At 46.2% G+C, this 18471-nt stretch overlaps 1 protein-coding gene across 5 annotated transcripts in view; it reads right to left on the bottom strand.

Moving 5' to 3' along the window:
• The window catches only part of LOC121588341 (mucin-19), a 149134-nt gene that overhangs the window by 114881 nt on the left and 15782 nt on the right, over positions 1 to 18471 (bottom strand). The window lies entirely within an intron of this gene.

The following is an 18471-nucleotide window of genomic DNA, read 5'->3' as shown; positions in this document are numbered from 1 at the left end:
ACTTATGTTACGAGTTGCGTCCGCTGCAAGGCTACCTACAGAACCGGCATGTTCCTTTCAATAGTATAATTGTTAAAATACGTGCTTTGCTATCATTTCCAATAAGCTTGCAATGAAACTAATACACTCAGAATTGAAAACAGCACAGCTTTATGTTAAGCTTCCCAGGCGGGTACAAAATGAGAACACAAAAATCAACCAACACCGTGTGGCCGTGCGCAACTGACCATTGTACTGCCATGGAACCCTTTTGTACGTGCGAACATTCATTTCCAAAGCACTACACGGTTTCATTTTACAAAACAATTGTCCCTTTCGGCTGTGTGTCGGCACTAGGGTGTGTGCACCAGACACCACTGTACAGGGAGCTCCAGCCAATAACGCAACGCGCATAAAATGGCGCGCGTACCAAATTATACCTGACCGGCATGCGAACGGACCGAAAGTGGGAGCACACACACACAACAACAACAACAATAACAACCACTGGCGAAAACATCATGCGAAAACGGGTTCTGCATTCGAAATTTTGCACCAAAAACACTGCCGAAACCTCTTTTTTTTTCGATTAAATTATTTCTAAACGGTTCACCACCGCCACGGGCAATGTACGGTGCGTGTAGTCCAGTGGTCCGAGAAGGGCAGAGCAGAAAGGGAGCAACAAGAGCGAAAAACGAAGTGCCGAAGTGCCACTACTGTCCTGCGCCACCAAACCTGGCGAGGTTTATTAATGCGGCAAACAGAACAACGAATGTAGCAGCGCAACGCTTTAATATGATTATTTGTTGCAGGGGTTAAATGTTGGTGGGGTGTTGATTATTTGAAACGACCAGACACGGTGTGAGCGGACCCTCCAAAGGACTCTAAAAACAATCAAAAGTGTTTGTTGATGCTTGGGTGTAAATAGACACAAGATGTTAGTTTCTCAAATCGGGATAGAGTTAAATTTAAATCTATTTAAAAAGTAATCATCCTCTGCCAATTAATAATTGTCTGAATGAATTTAAATACCGAAGCAAGACAAGACGCACGGAAACACATTTATTCAAATCACTAAAGCCACCCGCGTACATGCTCGATTCCACTGCTCGACTTTCGTACCTAGTTCATACCGTTTCCTGTGCAACAAAATGGACAGGACATTTGAATTTGAACAATGCGCACCGGGACGCGCCCTGTGGGACCGTGCAAAGGCAAAAGAATGGAAAAGACGGAAGCGCACAATCGTTCTTTGCCCCGGAAACGCATCTAGCTGCTCATTTGGATGGTAAAACAATTGCATTCAACCGTCTGCCCTTAACGACCATTCCCATGGGGACTGTTGCCTTGCTGGACGGCCGTCGTCTAAACTATGCAACTATGCAACCGTCCCTGCATCGGCAAGCCTAGCGGAGTGCGACAAGGGCGAGCCGTTTCGGAAGGGAGAAAACCCCGTTGCCTTTAGCGAGTTGGATGTGCTTTCTGCGTTTTACTTGCTCTAGAAGTGGACATACACACACACATACACACACACAAACCGGCATATCACACAAGAGACACACCCCTGCGCACTACTGATACCCCGCGTACAGCCACATTCTGTTGCAAAACAAAGCTAATTATACAATTTTATAACCGCCACCACGAGTGAATATTTAATCTTTCCCGTGCGATTTTCTCCTTGGATACGAGATGGGCGAGAACGAGATAGAGAGACAGTGTGAGAAGGCAGAAAAAGGAAAACGGGAATTTCAGTCCCATCCCGCTCGCCATGTCACCAAGGCGCCCCATCGACCAACTTTCTCGCCCTATTGTCTCGTTGGGAGAAAGCCGCAGCCGAGTGTTCTGAGAAAAGCGATGCGCTGCTTCTTTTCGCTATCAACGTGCAAAGACAACCACAACGAAAAAAAAAAAACATTCACATTCCCACCCTGGATGGTGCCAGATTGTGCATTGTTATCCTGCAGCACTGCTTCCGGAGCCAAAGCCATACGATAAGCCATGTGCCGGGGAGAAGATTGCTTTTTCGTATTTTAATTTTTGAATAACACGCCTTCATTATTCACTTTTGCGTTTCCCGTTTTGTCGGTGTATCTTGGGGCGTGGGGTTTTGTTGTTTTTTTCTTAACGCACCATGAGTGCGAATTAAAAAAGCGAGTACACAGTACAGTGGTACACACTCCAGGCACAAAATCACACCGCACTGTGTCACCGGAGCGAAACGGAGAAGAAAAAAATACATCACCATTTACTCGAATTTTGCGTTAAGTTTCTATGCGCTCTCGCAGCATGGCTGAACCAGGGGGAGGTGTAGCGGAGCAAATGGTGTGGCGAAAACATCCAACATCTAATTAAAATTCGTCTTTAAATCACACAAACACTCACACACATATACTTGCAGACAGACGATAGCCGAGATACGCAAAGGTGAGCTATTCGGGCAAATTAGTAAAACAAGAAGCGAGTGCGCGCGTGTGTTGCGACTTTTCCGACCCTTGCGGTAAGACACCGCCCGCCCTACCTTTGCTGTTCAACCCGTCTGCTTTGGGTGGCGAAAATGTGGGGAATGTGTGTACTATGCACGAAATGCTCTGGCGTTTGCCGGGTGCAGCGGTGTGCATTCGGTGCACACAAAGATGACTTCGGTGCGACGTCGTTTATTTTGCTCGGTTTGTCGTCTTTTCTGCGTTTCGACGCTCCCGTGCGCTTGTTAGGCGCAAATAGAGTGTCTGGCCAGAGTGTGAGTGTGTGTTGGATGCGTGCAGAAGAGTTTTACATTACGCTCGTGCATGGTAGAATGCGGAAGAGATGCAACCGACCGACTGGGGCGAGTGCGACAGTGATGAATCTGTTGAGCGGTGTGTGGTTTACGAGTCAGACAGAGCGACAGAGCGATGAACAATGTTTCCATCGCCCGTGTGCCCGCAGGTGAACATGTGTAAAATTGTACGTACCATTAATTAAGACCGGTGCAAGCGATTATTAATTGCAGCAAAAGGGAGTATTTTTGTTATACGACTGTCTGTGTGGATCTGGTTAAAATTGGAGCAGTTAACGTAGCGAATAACGTACAGAAGTAAACAGCATAAACAATCAACAATGAACACACCCTGGTTTCTGGATGATGATTTTATCTGGAGGAGCCAAAGCTGCTTTCAAAACATACGCAGCGCCTTTTGCAACGTACACACCGTGAACGCTTGCCCTATGGATTAACGTTTAAGCCCTTTTGACATTAAACATCACGCGTGTACGCTCGGCAGAGCATTGATGCTGCTCTTTCGGCCTAAAACATTTGTGTTATCTCTTCAAACATGCTGTTAAATTATTCCATTTGAAGCTGCGGGGTTGGAAAGTTCCATTTGCGTTCGCCTCAGGAATGATCCATTTGCTGTCGGCGATTGCTTTCCATTTTCCAAATTCCATTCCAATGCATTGTAATTCCCTCGAAAGCAGCACGCATTTGGAGCGCGCAGACACAAACAAAATATTAATTCGTGTTTTTAAATCCATTTGTACTTTTGCAATTCTGCTGTTATCTTTTACATACACACACACCACACACACACAGCTAATCCTCAACAGCAAATGTTACAATGGGTGAGATGTAATCTTGAGCTACAAGCGCTTCCAGCCCAGCGAAGGCTTAAAAATGTCTTAGCGAATGGAAAAGTCTAACACCCGCCGTTCTTGGCAAAGTTAAGCATAAATTGAACCATTTTTAAGCACACATAGTAGAGGGTGTTTGCTATTTGGCAGCAAATTGAGCATCTGATACACAAAAACACGCTCAAATTTACCATCATAATATTCATTTCAGTGAGCATATGGGGGGGTTCCTACCAATCAACATCGAAAACGCTATCAATCTTAAATTAAGCAATCATTTATCATAAAGTCTGTCGTACAAATACACCAGGCACAGATGGGAATCGGTCTCATTTTCACCCATTCATTTAAACAATCCCACTCACCGAATGCCAACAAAAACCCCAAAACCGTGGCCGGCCGAAGGCGTAGGTTTGAAATGTTGCCAACCGTGCTAACATCGCCCCGTTTGATTAAATGAAGCCGTTATCTGTCCGGTGCAGCACATTGTTTTGTCCTTTTTTTTTTTTGCTGTGCCACCACAATGCCAACCAGTCGCTCAATGAAAGCACAAACACTCGGATCGCCAGATCCACCCGTCGTCGCTGGACTTTCGCCAGCTCGTTTCACCTCCCTCAAGCGGTTGTGTGTTTGTTGCTGTTGCTGCTCTGTGTTTGGGTAGTCGCTATTGCTGGCTGTTGAGAAATTTAATTTAATTATTTCCCCCATCAACACCACGCTTGCCGGTGGGCATTCGGTGCGCCCACTCGCAATAAAACCCACCTCACCACGGTACCCAGAAGCACCTGTCAGTTCATCAGGTGCGTCCTTAACAACAAGATTTTCACAACCGACAGCGCTCGGGCCTCGCACCCCTGCCGAGAAACGTCTTACCCAGACAGCACGCAGGTGAGCGGCATTTTACCAAATTGATAACCGTAACTCCTCCCCTTCTTGCTGCACACAAACGCTGGCCGGTTTGCCGAGCAGCACGAGCCCGAGAGGAAGAGCGAACCGAAAGCCTCGGCCCTCGTATTTGCACACCGCTGTCCTGGGGTCGTTCTGCGAAAAGGCGCACAACACGGTGCCCAGGCTTTTGTTTGCCCAATGCTTGCTCGCCTCATTTGGTCCTTCGAACCGGAATCGCTGGCTGGTGTGACGCCCCGTTTCCAACCGACCGCGTGTTGGTGTGTTCGCTTCAAGTGCTATTTAACCTTTGCGTAGCTCATCTTTCCGGCACGGCCGGCACATGGTTGCGGTGCTTCTGCTCGGGAGCAATGCTAATAGCATCGGCTACAGAGCAGCCGCCCTAGACTGCGGCTTGTCTTACGAGCGTAAAGCGACAAACGTTCTACTTGGAAAGGAACAAAGAAGCACACAAAACCAGCACCAACACGGGCAGGGCGGTAATTATAAGTAAGAGAAAATGCAAAGAGATCAGCATAAACACACACACACACACACACACACACGAACTCATGTTGTAGTATAAATATCTGCTGGCAATGAGATGTTGTGTGGATGCTGTTTTTTATGAATGAAGTGTTACCCAAGAGCCTTCTTTTGCTAGTATCAACAACGCTGGGTGAAAAAGAATTAACTTGGTTTTTTTTAATAGGCGTAAAGCAGATATTAATTTAAGCATAAAATGCATGAAAGCAAGATACTGTAGGTAAAAGCAACTTCAGCTAAGGTAATGAATAGCTCAATCGTTCAAAATGTTTAAACCGTGAAACGAAAATTGACAATCTTGATGATAACACTTTAACTCAAATTAAATATCCATCTAATCGAATGATCAAACGAGATCTCAATCAACAAGAAGCTCTTCTATTCCAGGCCTGGCCTGAAGTTGGCAAGGGTTTTGAAGCGCAAAACTTTCACCCTCTGCAGCGCCAAACACCATCGAGAGCGGATAAAAGCGAGAGAAAGAGATGAACGGGCCCTGATCAGCCAGTCCGTGCTCATTATCCTTTGATCTCGCGCGCGGGATGTCTAGCGATGGATTGTTAGCAGCAACTCGTCGTCAGTAACCACTGCCAAACCCCGCTCAAGCCCAATCCTCCAGTGCTCCAAGCCTCCGATTTATGAAAAATTCTAAACAAGTTTGAAAATTAAAAAAAAAAAGGAACGCTCCGACAAAATACCAACAGGCACCAAAATTATGTTAGCTAGCCACTTCACTGTTGCCGACGACAGGGCCCCGCACTTAAAAACTTTTAATTGGTAAGCTGATGGACCAAGTGGACTAAACAGATAGAAGCAGAACAAAGAGCGTGAGCAACAAAAAAAAAGAGTGAACAACTTTGCACCGGAACAGTGGTGCAAAGTGGAAGCGGAAGCGGGAAAGGATGGCCGAGTTGGCGGAAAGGGGCAGAAGTTTTTCACTGGCTTGTCAGCAGTCGGCGCCACTGATTGGCATCCAGGCGTACCGGCGCGAGCCGGTCGAATGTCGAGGATTTGGTGCACGGTGACGGAGGAGGCAATGTCTGAAGACTTTGTTCTACAAAGTAATTAACAGCGAACACGCTTTTGTCCACACACCCTCTAATCAAATGCTTCAGCAGCTTCTACGTGTTGGCGGAGTAGAGTATGGGTGGAAAATCGGGGAAAAATCAGGGATATAATAAAATGGATCAGTTTTTACTCATTCTTTTTCCTCCCTTTTCCATACATTCTTTTCCACTCAAGCCCACTGGTCACAGCATTCCGGCCCGGATACGGAAGGACCATAAAATCCCGGCCGCGGGTTTTGCGCTTAACGGTATCGTCATGGTGTTGTCGTAAAATTGTACGCTCGCTGGACGAAGCAGCTATCATCTGCAGCCTCCAGCAGGACGATACCGAGACAAATAGCATTTAATCGACCCCAATCAATTTAGCGACCTCGCTGCCAAATGAAGCGACACTGTTTTCCGACCACAAGCATGCTCCCCCCGGCATGCCCCACTTTCCCGGTACCATTATGATCGGTTCTCGGTGATGTATGTTTTCCCTGCCGGAACGGGCCCCGTTTCTATTTGTACACGCGGGCTCGCTCGAACATAAGATTAGAAGCAGATTAGTGCTACCGGAGGAAAGTGCTACTCCACACGCAAACACGTGTCACGAGCACAAATACACCGTGTGTGTGTGTGTGTGTGTTTGTGTGAGAGCAAGCGTGAAAAGTAGAGACAAAGAAAAGGAAATAGACAAAAAGTGAATTATTTTCTGCCCCGATGAGACCGAAGGAGATGGAACTGAGTTAGCGCAAATCAAGCAAAATTGAACTGACTGCCAATTCGATCGAGTTCTAAGGGGGCAAACAAAGGGAGGCAAAAGGAAAAAAAATCTGAACCATCGGGCAACACACGCCAAGACAGCCGCTGGTACGTGACTATGAATAAATAAGTAGTGGTGCTGAATCGGCCAAACAAAAAACTAACACCAACCTATGACTTCCCATCCATCACGCTGCTACGAGAATCGACGACGTTCTGCTTCCGAGCAGCTTCCGGCAAGACGCGCAGTTGCTTGGCCCAAAAACCTTTTGTTAAAGCCGCACTGCCGCTGTACGATGAATTGGCGATTTTTTGTTGCTCTGCAGCACTGAAAGCCAGCAGCCAGATTGAGTGAGCGAGCGGTGCGAAATAAATCATGCTCACCGGCGACCTGGTTTGATTGTGAAGGTTCGGCGTCGTTGTACGCCAGCTTCAAGCCGGAAGAACCAGCCGGATGCTTACATTGAGGGGCCCAAAACCCAATCCCAATCGCAGCGGCATTGGCAACCATCGGACACTGGCGGGCTGGTGAGCGTTAAAATGGCGAAAATCATCCCTTGGTTGGCGGTGAGCTGCGAGGAAACGGGCCTGAAAGCGTGTAGCAAGGGAAAGAGCCAACGCGTAGAAAATTCCGAACGTAGACACAAACGAACTGCTTGTTACGCCGAACACGGATTTTTCTTCAATTGTATGTATGTGTGTGTGTGTGAAAGAGTGAAAAAATAGAAAGAGAGAGCATCGAAAAAGAAAAAAGCAATTTATTCGATATTCATTATCGTTTCTATTCAAGAGTAAAATTGAAGAATCACCTTCACTTTCCTGTTGGATTTCGATTTTCTATATATTTTGTTTTTCCCTACAGTTCTTGGACCGTCTCCCTGCTCCAGGTGTGCCAGGTGGTACAGAGTGTGTAGGAGTTTTCACCTTCGCGTCGTACACTGCTTTTTCACCTCCTCCCATTGCACATTGTCAATCCATTTGCTAAAGCTATCGAAACCTATCAGCCAAAAAAAAAAAGTGGGTCGGAAGTGGAGGGAGAAAAATCGAATGAATCCGAATGTGTATGTCTACCGGGTGCGACCGAAAGGGCACCTGGACGGGCGTGTGTGTGCCTGCATGTGGGCTGCGAGTGTTGGTTTTGGCCGTTCGAAGGAAACTCTTAAATTTTCCCTTTTCTATTGGAGCAAAAAAGAAAAGGAGAGGAAAGGTAAAATCCTGACTAGAACATTCCTTCCAGCATTCGATGGAAAGAGAGAAACCCGACCCACCCTCCCAGCGCTGGTAACAGGTGAGCACGATGACGATGATTGAAGGCAACCGGAAACGTACAAATGAAGAACCTTTTCTGGGGCACGGTCCGAAATTCCGTATTGCCGATTGCTTTTGTCTGCCCCGTCATCCTGTGTCGACCGGCATTGAGCGCAACCGAACGACATACCCAATGGCAACATGGAATCGAATCCCTAAACCCACCACGCCTCACCCTTCCCCTACCATCCACCGTTCACGGCACTTGAGTGGCGAAGGATTTCTCCAAGACTCCAAGAACCGATCAACGACGACGAGGCTGGGGATTTGGCCCGAAACGGCGAAAAACAATGTACCAAAATGGAAACGCCTCGATTGCTTTCTCCACCGACGTCTCCAAACCTTTGCTTCGGGCCACGACCATTTCCCGGTTGCGATTGTCGATTCGCTGAATTTTCAATTTATTCGATTCCTTTCGCCCCCGCCCATTGTTTCCGAGGACGCGCGGAATAAACTATTCCGGGAGGGGGGCTAGATGAGCTTGACAATTCTGGCACCGCAAGGTGAGTGGAGCGAAGGTGATGCAGCCGGGTAAGGTGTTGATCGCCCGAAGCGTTCTTTGATTCTTGATCCCGAATAAAAGCTTCTTTCAAGATGTTGTTGCAGATTTTACACTTTTCATTTTTCCTGACACATTTCACGTTGTATGCGTGAGTGTTTATCGTTCACACTACTCATATTTCTGAACAACCTTCTTCCCATTGTGATCTAATATTCCACCTCAACAACAAAAGGACACGATTTGGATGAAACTTAAGACATTCCATGCCCTAAAATCAAACCGTCTCATTCAAGCCATTGCCTACTGCAACGAACGAGTATCTAAATCCTCACTTACTTATCCTTCTAGATGTTTGTTACCGAAAACAAGTTGCCTCAAGACCTTCATGTAGCACCGAAATATGATACTATTGCCAACAAGGACCTCGACTCCCGCCGCGCCGTGCACTGTGAGGGAAACCTTTGGACCGGTGCCCAAATTGGTACGTTGAACTGAACCGTACCGAGTGTTTGTTTTGGGACGGTTTCAATGTTTTCTCACAATACGAACAGCGCGTTGTGTCATATTTGTTGATGGCCCGTGCGCGCGCGCACTTGGAAAAGCAACGCTGTTAAACATTGCCATACATCCAGCGCCTTCGCCGTGGACAAACATCAAGAGATGATTTATGATTGAAACAACAAGAGACAGGAATGGTTTTCAGCTTGAGACAAATTTAAGACACCTTTTACCGTTTCAACTTTGTTTCGACGATTTTGCTAAAACCCGAAATGTGTAAATGACCAGGCAGCTCCACGACCGCGCGTCTCCATGACCAGGCGTCTCCATGACCGGGCGTCTCCATGGCCGGGCGTCGTCATGACCAGGCGTCTCCATTCTTGACCGATAGAGTAGCCGGATTGACCACCCTGTTCAAGGCAGTTAACTATTAACGCGTTTTAAAAATACTTCCAACTGCCCTTGATAGTTTGCCTGTTGTGTCGCGATGGAAACAAACGGACCCATTTGTTCCAAAACAACAACAAATGAAAAAAAAAGCACAAAAAACGACACATTCCACGCTACAGCGGCACACAGGCTGCCATTCCCGTTCCATTAATTTTGCTAATGTTCTGAAGCAACCGTTTCCATTCCATCATCAACAAGCTTGGGCGATGAGAAAAAAAAAACCACAACAACACAGCGCAGACGTAGATTAATACGATAAATTTGCGACGGACGAAATGGAGTCCAAAATAATTCCTAATCCCTGCTCACCTGCTGCCGTAATGGGGTTTGTTGCCGGTGCCGCCTTTCGCCTTTCCACACCGACAACACACGGTGCCAAAACGCCTATATCAACACTGTATCAAACGACCATCACCATCAACCATCGCTGTCCCCCTTCTCAACCGTGCCCGTTCGCGCTTCTAATGTGATTTCGCTCAAATGACTCGTTCACTCGAACGCTTTTCTCGGTCGAGAACGAATCGGCCACACCTGCCAGCGTCAGTCGGTGCTCGTTTGCCGACGCTTTCATGCTATTGCAGCAGCGTGTGTCTTTCGGTCACCCGTGGATAGATGGATGGATAGGTCCACGCAGCGGTCCCCAAGTCCCCACGACCCGGCCAAAACGTCACTTCCAAATGCTTGCGAGCGGCCACGCCACGGATGCTTTCCTGCGATGAATCGGTCAGATTTTCCACGCTGATGAGGAAAACTACCGCATGGTTGCACCGAGCCGTTCGGCCCAGCGAACTCAAACCTGATGCGAGCGGCGCACCCAAGGTGAAAGCCGGCCTGCCTCAGCGAGGAAAGGTTTTGTCTCGCGACGCTCCCAACTCGCAAGAGTGTAAGTCTCCTATCTCGAGTCGACCAATCTCGCAAAATGTCGCACCCCGCTCCCCCACTTCATCGGCAGCCCACTGGTAGCTAGCGAGTGAAGCGCAAAACCGAGCAACCGAAGCAACCATCAGCGCACTAAACGAACCTCGAGCAAAAAACACAAATGAAGAGTAAAATGAAGCACCCAGCGGCAGCGAAAGCAGATTCACCCGCAGCAGACGCAAGGCGTAATTTAATGATAAAAATTTAATTATGTTACATTTTAGTTGAATTCCACCCGACCGGTGGCATTTTCGTAGTTTCGTATTCGTGTTCCTATCCTCCCACCCTTGTGCGCACTGTTGCGTTGTCTGGGTAGAGGAAGGAGAGGATAGAGCCACTTCTTTCTTGCTTTGTTTCTGTTACTTTGAGTAGCAAAAAGTTAGGTTCTTTGAACTTAGCATTTCAATTGGCAGCGGAGACCTTTTCGCACTGCCGGCCGACGAACGGAGTAGAAAAGATAGCCCAGGGGAGGTCCAGCAGTCAAGCTGACTTGGCTGAGCGTTGGACAGAGTGAACAGTAAACGCTGTTTGTGTTTATGTGTGTTTGTATGTGTGTGTGTGCATAAGAAAGCCGATAAACATTTGCTCTGAAAAAAAAGAAGTACCATCCACTTGTCAACCTGCGATACTTTGGTCATTTTCATTTCTTCATTTTCACAATCCCCAAAATGATGCTGCCGCTGCCTGAACGTGTTTTGTTGGCGGCTTCTATCACTTGTTTTCTCAACTTCCAACATCCTACCGGGTGCAAGCGGGTGCAGCATGGGACCCTGGAAAACGGGTCTTCCGACCTCAAGGGTGTCTGGAAGGTGGAAGGCAAATAACTTTGCTGCTTTGTCGGCAGACAGTGTACAGGCAGGCATGCAGGCAGGCAGGCAGGCAGGCCAGCGGCAGTTGAAAGGCCGGGCCGGGAAGCAAAAATAAAACAAAATCTTCTTAAGTGGACCTTTCGCTTTGTAATCGCCTGGCTTATGGGACGCTACGGAGGTGGAAAAAAAACAGGACCGACGGTGGAACGAAAGTCAACTTTTCCACCAGTGCTTCGTTAACTTATCTTTGTTTCTTGTCTCTGTTTTTTCATCATTGGCTGCAACGAGGGTTTCTGTTATGCTGCCCGGTTTTGTATGCTTTTCGAAACGGTTTTCCTTCTTTGCCTTGCGTTGTTATCACTCCTGGAGAGGGTTTGTTTTGCTTTTAATTACTTCTTTTCAACTTTTTTTTCTGTGTGCATATCTGCCCGCTTGCTTGTCTTTGTAGGTGCTGCTTTTGCATGTGCATTCAAGCTGACGAGCTTTAATAAAAATTTAAACACTTCCCAATAAACAAACAGTTTAGTAGAACAAAAACCAACAATAAAATGCAATATTTATAAAATAATTTAGAGAAAGTGCTTTTTGATGCAGTCAAAAAATTACTGTTGCATTAAAATGCTAAAGATTATTGCACAAGAAATCACCAGTAACCAAATCAATTGATCGCCATCGTTATCATTTTCTATCGACAAAATACTACATTTTGGCGCTGTTGCACGAGTCTGCCACGCTTCGGTAGTCGATGGATGCCGTCGTAAAAACAACTGCAGTTTAGAAAGTAAACCACCCGACTGATTACACTGCTTGCCAGCAACAGCCCCAACACTACGCAAGAAAAGCTGGCAAAAAGGAGAAAAAAAACCCGATGCTAAGGACAATATTAGCCGAACACTTCATTTGTGCCGGACACATGTCCAAAAACGATGCAACATAAATGCAGTCGTAAAAAGTGTCGTAAAACTTTCGCTGAAAATCAAACTCGCTTTTCAAGAAGTGGACGCATTTCGGCGCATGGGTGTGTGAGAGAAGGAGAGAGTGTATTAGATTGCATCACATGTCACACCCAGAAACGGGAAACTTTAGCAACCCACAAAACTCTGCCCAAGAAACAAGCGACCAATATCTTCGGAGTGCATCTCGATCGATGAAAGTTTGTTCCGGTAGTTTACGAGACTCTTCGGCGATTGGAGAAACTAAAAGACTAAAGGCATCGTACGAGGGAAAGTTTCTGACCACTCCAGCTCAAGCGGGCAAAGCGTCTCGGGTGGCATTTGTTTATGCTGTTCACGACCAAAGTGCCCCAGATGGCGAACGGAGCGGCGGGTGCGTCTTGAAATGTTGCCAGCCCCAAAGATATTCATTACTATCGTACGCATCGTAGTGTGTGTGTGTGTGTGTGTGTGTGTGTGTGTGTGTGTGTGTGTGTGTGTGTGTGTGTGTGTGTTCTAATAGTGTGCAAGTGCTTCAAACGAAGGACAAAGTACGGCGATGGAAGTACCACAAGCTGCCTAGCAAACCATCCTTACTTCCTTTTTAATTTCCACCTAACGAACATCGTTTCACTTCGCTTCCTGCCTTTGGCGTTAGTGGCATTGGCATGTCCTTTCGGGCTGCTTGGCTACAGTAAGCAAACGGATGTAAAAGTTTCCTTGCTGCCGCTCCCTGTGCTGCCTGTAAGCACCCTCCGGAGCACTCCTTCACAAGCCACTAATTAGGAAATCTAACGTCTAAACATCCCATCCTTTGGACCATAGACACACACACACACTTGACTACCTCTTGACAGTTGGCGAGCAGGGCCGGCTTTACGTCCAGCAAGGTGACACGTACTGGGAATACCCTTCCCAGAATGGTTATCAAACAACGCAGATACTAGCCATGGGATGGAAACAGTGGTGGCCTTTTGATCGACCACTCGTGTTGCGGCACACAAAGGACTACGTCCCTACAGAGGGAAAAAGGATTGCGAGATGATGGTGGAAGAAGTTGCACAGAGAAAATGGTGAAACAGTTTGGCAAAGTTTCATTCCACCGACGACAGGCAGGGGCTACGGGTTGAGCGTTATCGAATGTGTTGCATAATAATTTGAGCTCCAACAACTTCCAGCTCGAGGCGATTGTGTTTAAAAATTGTTGAAAATGAAGGTGCAGAGGTTAAAGTTGCCATTTCACAATTGCATGAACCATGAGAAAATTATACAAATTTACTACCGGGAAGGGGTTTCAACGCTTCACACCAAAACCGGGAACACAAAACCATGTTTTAACATGAGCATACGCTCTTTGATTTATGCTTCACTGCCATTACTTTCATTATGGCGCTGGCTTCCATCGCACGGATCGAGCGCCTTTCGTGCTAAGCTATCTTGCGCAAATATTTTCTCATTCAAAATGTATTTTTACGCTTCACCCGACACAGGGCACTATCGTCTTCAAACGTAGCAATCTGCACAAGCAGCAGCAGCCAGCGATGCCATCAACCACCCAGCACGGCAGTTGCAAGCAGCTTGGATCCTTTCCCCGAACGTCAGTCACTTCACTCGAGCAGGATTATGTTTGCATACCTTTGCCGTTTCGTGGAAAACTCCATCAGCACACCGTTTCCTTTCGTTTCTCTCCTTCTCACTTTCCTACTCTCTATTTGCGTCAGTGCACATTGCGCAAACGAACGCAATAGAAAAGGGTGAATTAAAAAAAAAAAACATTTCATTTCCAAAATAAGCAGATGAAGAAATTATCATAAGAAATTAAGAATAATTAACAGAAGAGCCCTTTTCTCGACGCCCGGGCCCAAGTGGACCGCGTCGAGAACGAGGCGATAAGAGGTCCTTTTTGCTGCACGATGCTGATGAGTTGGCCGGGAGTTTGTGCCTTCCCTACTCTTACACCCTCTCGAACGAGCTGCATGAATCAAACAACTTGTTGGTAGAAATATTCGGGCCACTTTTGGGCGCACTGTTCACAACCACAGCCGTGTAGTGGCCGGGAAGGCGTTTGTGCAAAGCCCCTCGACACTCGACGCAACAGCAAATGTACACCAGCCACGGAGCGACATGATTGTTTGACTCGACACGCCCCGCAACCAATATACATTCTGGGCCAATACACACATACACAGACACACTGGCAGGGTAACAAGTGAAAACAAGAACCATTTTTGCCCACCTCATGCCATTGAAGAAGCAGGTGGCGTTGGATGCGTGTGGCCCCACGGTCCCACCAAACGATGACAGCAACAACAGCAGACGCCCTTTCGCGAACGCCTTCCACTCAAGTGTCGACTGTCGATGCCACTGGAGAGGCGTTGTATTTTTCGCGTAAAATAAAAGGGAACGGAGCAAAAGAAACAAGCACAAGAACAACCATGTTTCAAGTGGTTTTGCACTACTCACGCTCCAAGCACAGCAGCAACAACACACACACACACAACCGGTATGCCAGAGCACATGCGTTGCCGATGGTGGATAAATGGATTGGAGAAGTTTTCGACACCATTATTTTGCACCGTGTACCGTGCGCCTTTGATGTCTTCGATGTCTGGGCGCGCGCAAAAGTGGCCCAAAGGGCGGTCGGGGAATTCCAATGTGCTAGCGGGAACCCACATGTCCCATTACGTCGTTGTGCTGAATAACAATCAGCCAAACGACGTTTTGTTCTTGCTCGTTCGGCACACCACGGAACCCTTCTTCAAGGCAGTAGGGAAAAGGGCTGTGAGGCTCATGTTTACCGTGTTAGCAATGTGTGTGTATTTGTGTGCCCGACTAGAATGGAGGAAGGGAAATTGATTCTATATCTTGCGAAAGTATCTGTATTGAAGTACATCGACAATTGATTACAAATAATAATCTTGCAAATCTTGCTTGACGTTTTTACCAATTTTAGCCCAATCATTACCATTATTTTTTTTAATTTGAATAGCTCAATTGATTTCATATTCCTTTAATGTTTTCTGCAATTTATTATGTACTTAGAAACTTTCAATTGCATCAAGTTATTTTTCCAATTAGTGCATTACAAACAAGTTTGATGTAAAAGAGAGGAATCGCCACATAAATAGATCATAAATCAGAACATATTCGTATTAACCATCTTTTGCTTCTCTTATCGCATGAGCTCAGGCAGAAAAACACACACACACACACACACACACACACACACACACACACACACACACACACACACACACACACACACACACACACACACACACACACACACACACACACACACACACACACACACACACACACAGTCACACAGCTATATCGAAACGAGCATCATCAAATGAGGTAATAAAAACATACCACAATTGCATCCTCAGTGACTCGTCATGCCGAGCCGCAAGACACTGTAAGACACTTCTCATCGTTGTATCTAATACCCTACACCAATACCCTATTGCGACCACTACCTCTCAACAATCCCCCCGCCAGTACAGCCCCTTTCCCTCTCCCTCATTGCGTCACGATTGGTACCGACCGTGCAGTAACGAGAGTTAAAATTACCTCCATCATTCCTCTAAATTCCGAGAAAACACAATCGCCACCAGCAGTCGTAGCCGAATGGACATAAATTCGTCTCTTGAAGATGGCGTCTATTTTCGTACGCGTTACCCCTTTTCGGCGGACTGCAGTAGGGAAGGAGCAGCACTCGGAATGTGTGCGCCAACTCGCAATGAAACCGAATGGCGAATTATCTTCGCTATAATTTTAATTATTCTCGGCCGTACTGTCTGACGTTGCCCTCGGGCAACTCTCGTCGCTGTGCGGAAACACTTCGCTGTGGGAAAGTTGGCAAATAATACGGTTCCACCGAAACGTGCCGGTGGCCTGGCGATGGGCACAAGAAAAGCACACACACATACAAACAAAATGTGTCGATATCTTGAAGACGGGTGACCCGTTTTTTTACGACCCCGTTGGCAAACAATTCGACCAAAGACAAAAGGTTCGTCATCAATAACAAAAACCACCCTCGGAATGGCACGAAAAACAAAGCGACAAACTTCGGGCAACCTTGGTACATACATTGTCACGTCCACTGGCACGGTCTGGTGAACGATAAATTTTACACCATCAAATAGAGAGAGGGAGCGAGGGGGAGATAGTGCCGGTGTGGCATCATACGGCTGTAAGCTTTTGCATTATTATTTCGACACCGGTCACACATATTTTACACCTGCCTCCAAATGCTCCGAGCGGCGACCTTGTGTCGCCCCATTCGCTGGACGCGGCGTGCCGGATTGCGACATAAAACGCGTTTCCATAACTTATTTTTGTTGCAGTTTTGTTTTTTGTGTGTTTTTGTTTGCCTTCTGCTACATAAAATTGTCAATGATTTCGTTCCAACCTCACTTACGGGCCGGAGATACCATCACGAGGGGTTTAGTTTTGGTCGGTGTTTGTTCTTAGACGCGCGCATGAGGGTGTGTGTGTGTGTGTTGTTCTTGTTCGCTGTTTAGACGCGTAAAAACGTAAGACAACCGAAACATCTTTATTGGATGTAAAAGGGCAAGGTGGGCCGTAAATTTTGCCCAGCTAACATAAATTACGACCCCGTTTACATAAATATTGCGTATGTGTATGTTTTCAATGTGTGTGTGTTCTTGTATGTGTGACCGAGAGATCTGCTGCCGCGTACGTGAATTGTGCGTGTGCAATCTGGAGGAACATTGTGTCACGGAACGGCACGGGAATGTTTCCGAGGCTGAGCTTCCTCTGCAATCTTACGCACGATCTTACATGTATGATATATATGTGGTACAACAACCTGCGCCCGCTACTGTTGCCAGCAGGTAGCAGTAAACATCTTTTTTACCTGCAAACCTGGGAGCAGATTTCCATGTAGTACATAATAGATACAGCTTTGCGTTTTTTCGTTGCTTTCGTTGCCAAGTTCGTTATCAAAGGCAATCATTCCGAACGGAACTTCCCTCAAAGGTATAAAGACGTTGCAGAAGATGACGTTTTGAGGTTGGTATGAATATTACTTTTACCGTCTTAAGTAGCTGATCTTGCAGAAACAATGTGAAAAAGATTGTCTTCGAGAACTGCAACACCGTGTGGACTTGTTTTCAAACTGGTGTACTAGTAACTACTCAGTCATTTGTGTCCAAAAATTTGTGCTGCAGCATCATTTAGTCGTTTGAGACGGCCGATCAACCATATTTATACAATAGACGAGGATTCCAATGCTACGCGTCAATGAGATCCGTGACCTAGGTGTACTACTCGACGACAAATTATCAATGCGTGACCACTACGATGATATAATAAGTAGAGCCAATAGGACTGTAACGTCAATGTATTGGTACGCCACTGTTTACGCCAATGTATTGGTACGTAAAATGACGAATGAATTGAATGATCCTATGTGTATTGAAATGGCATTTGTCAGTCACGTTCGTTCTTTATTAGAGTTCTCTTCTGTAGTGTGATTCCCTTATGCAGATCGCTGGATAAAACGAATTAAAAAAGATTAAAAAAAGTATGACTAGATATACTGTACGACTTCTTAGATGGCCAAACAGTTCTGATATTCCCTGCAGATCAAGGTGTTTGCTACTAGGTTTTGAAAGCCTAGAAAATCGTCGGAAAAATGCAAAACTGATTTTATAGAGCGAATTGTGCGCGTGATATAATGAAATAGATGCGCCAAGCCTTCTTAGTGAAATACATTTTTACGTTCCGAGATCTAGTTCAAGGCAGAACAGTTTCGTACAAGTGGAGTGTCACATATTTTGCGCATCAAATGAACAAAACCTGCCATGGCACGTAGGTTCAATTTATACTACTCTTATTTTGATATTAACTTGTCATCCAACGATCACAATAAGGTCCTTTATTTTTCGATTGTATCAACGTTTGCTAGCATTAGTTTAGCTAATGTGATATGATTGTATTTCATCTCTATCTCTTGTTGAGCCGAACGCGGCGTACAAGAATATACACATAAATAAGCAAACAAACAATTTTGTATTATAGTTTATTTTAGATGGGGAAAGGATAAAGGTTATATTAGCTATATTATCTACTCAGTAAAGTAACTCACATCAGTGAAGGCTCTATGTCAAAGCGACAATAATACAAACGAACTAAAAAGTGCATCGCACTCACAGCCCTGCACAAACGTTCAAATCACCCAACAGCGTAATGCC

The sequence above is a fragment of the Anopheles merus genome, chromosome 2R (assembly GCF_017562075.2).
Source record: "Anopheles merus strain MAF chromosome 2R, AmerM5.1, whole genome shotgun sequence".
Classification (NCBI taxonomy): Eukaryota; Metazoa; Arthropoda; class Insecta; order Diptera; family Culicidae; genus Anopheles; species Anopheles merus.
Note: the sequence above shows the minus strand (reverse complement) of the source record. Positions and strands in the feature narration are given on the sequence as shown.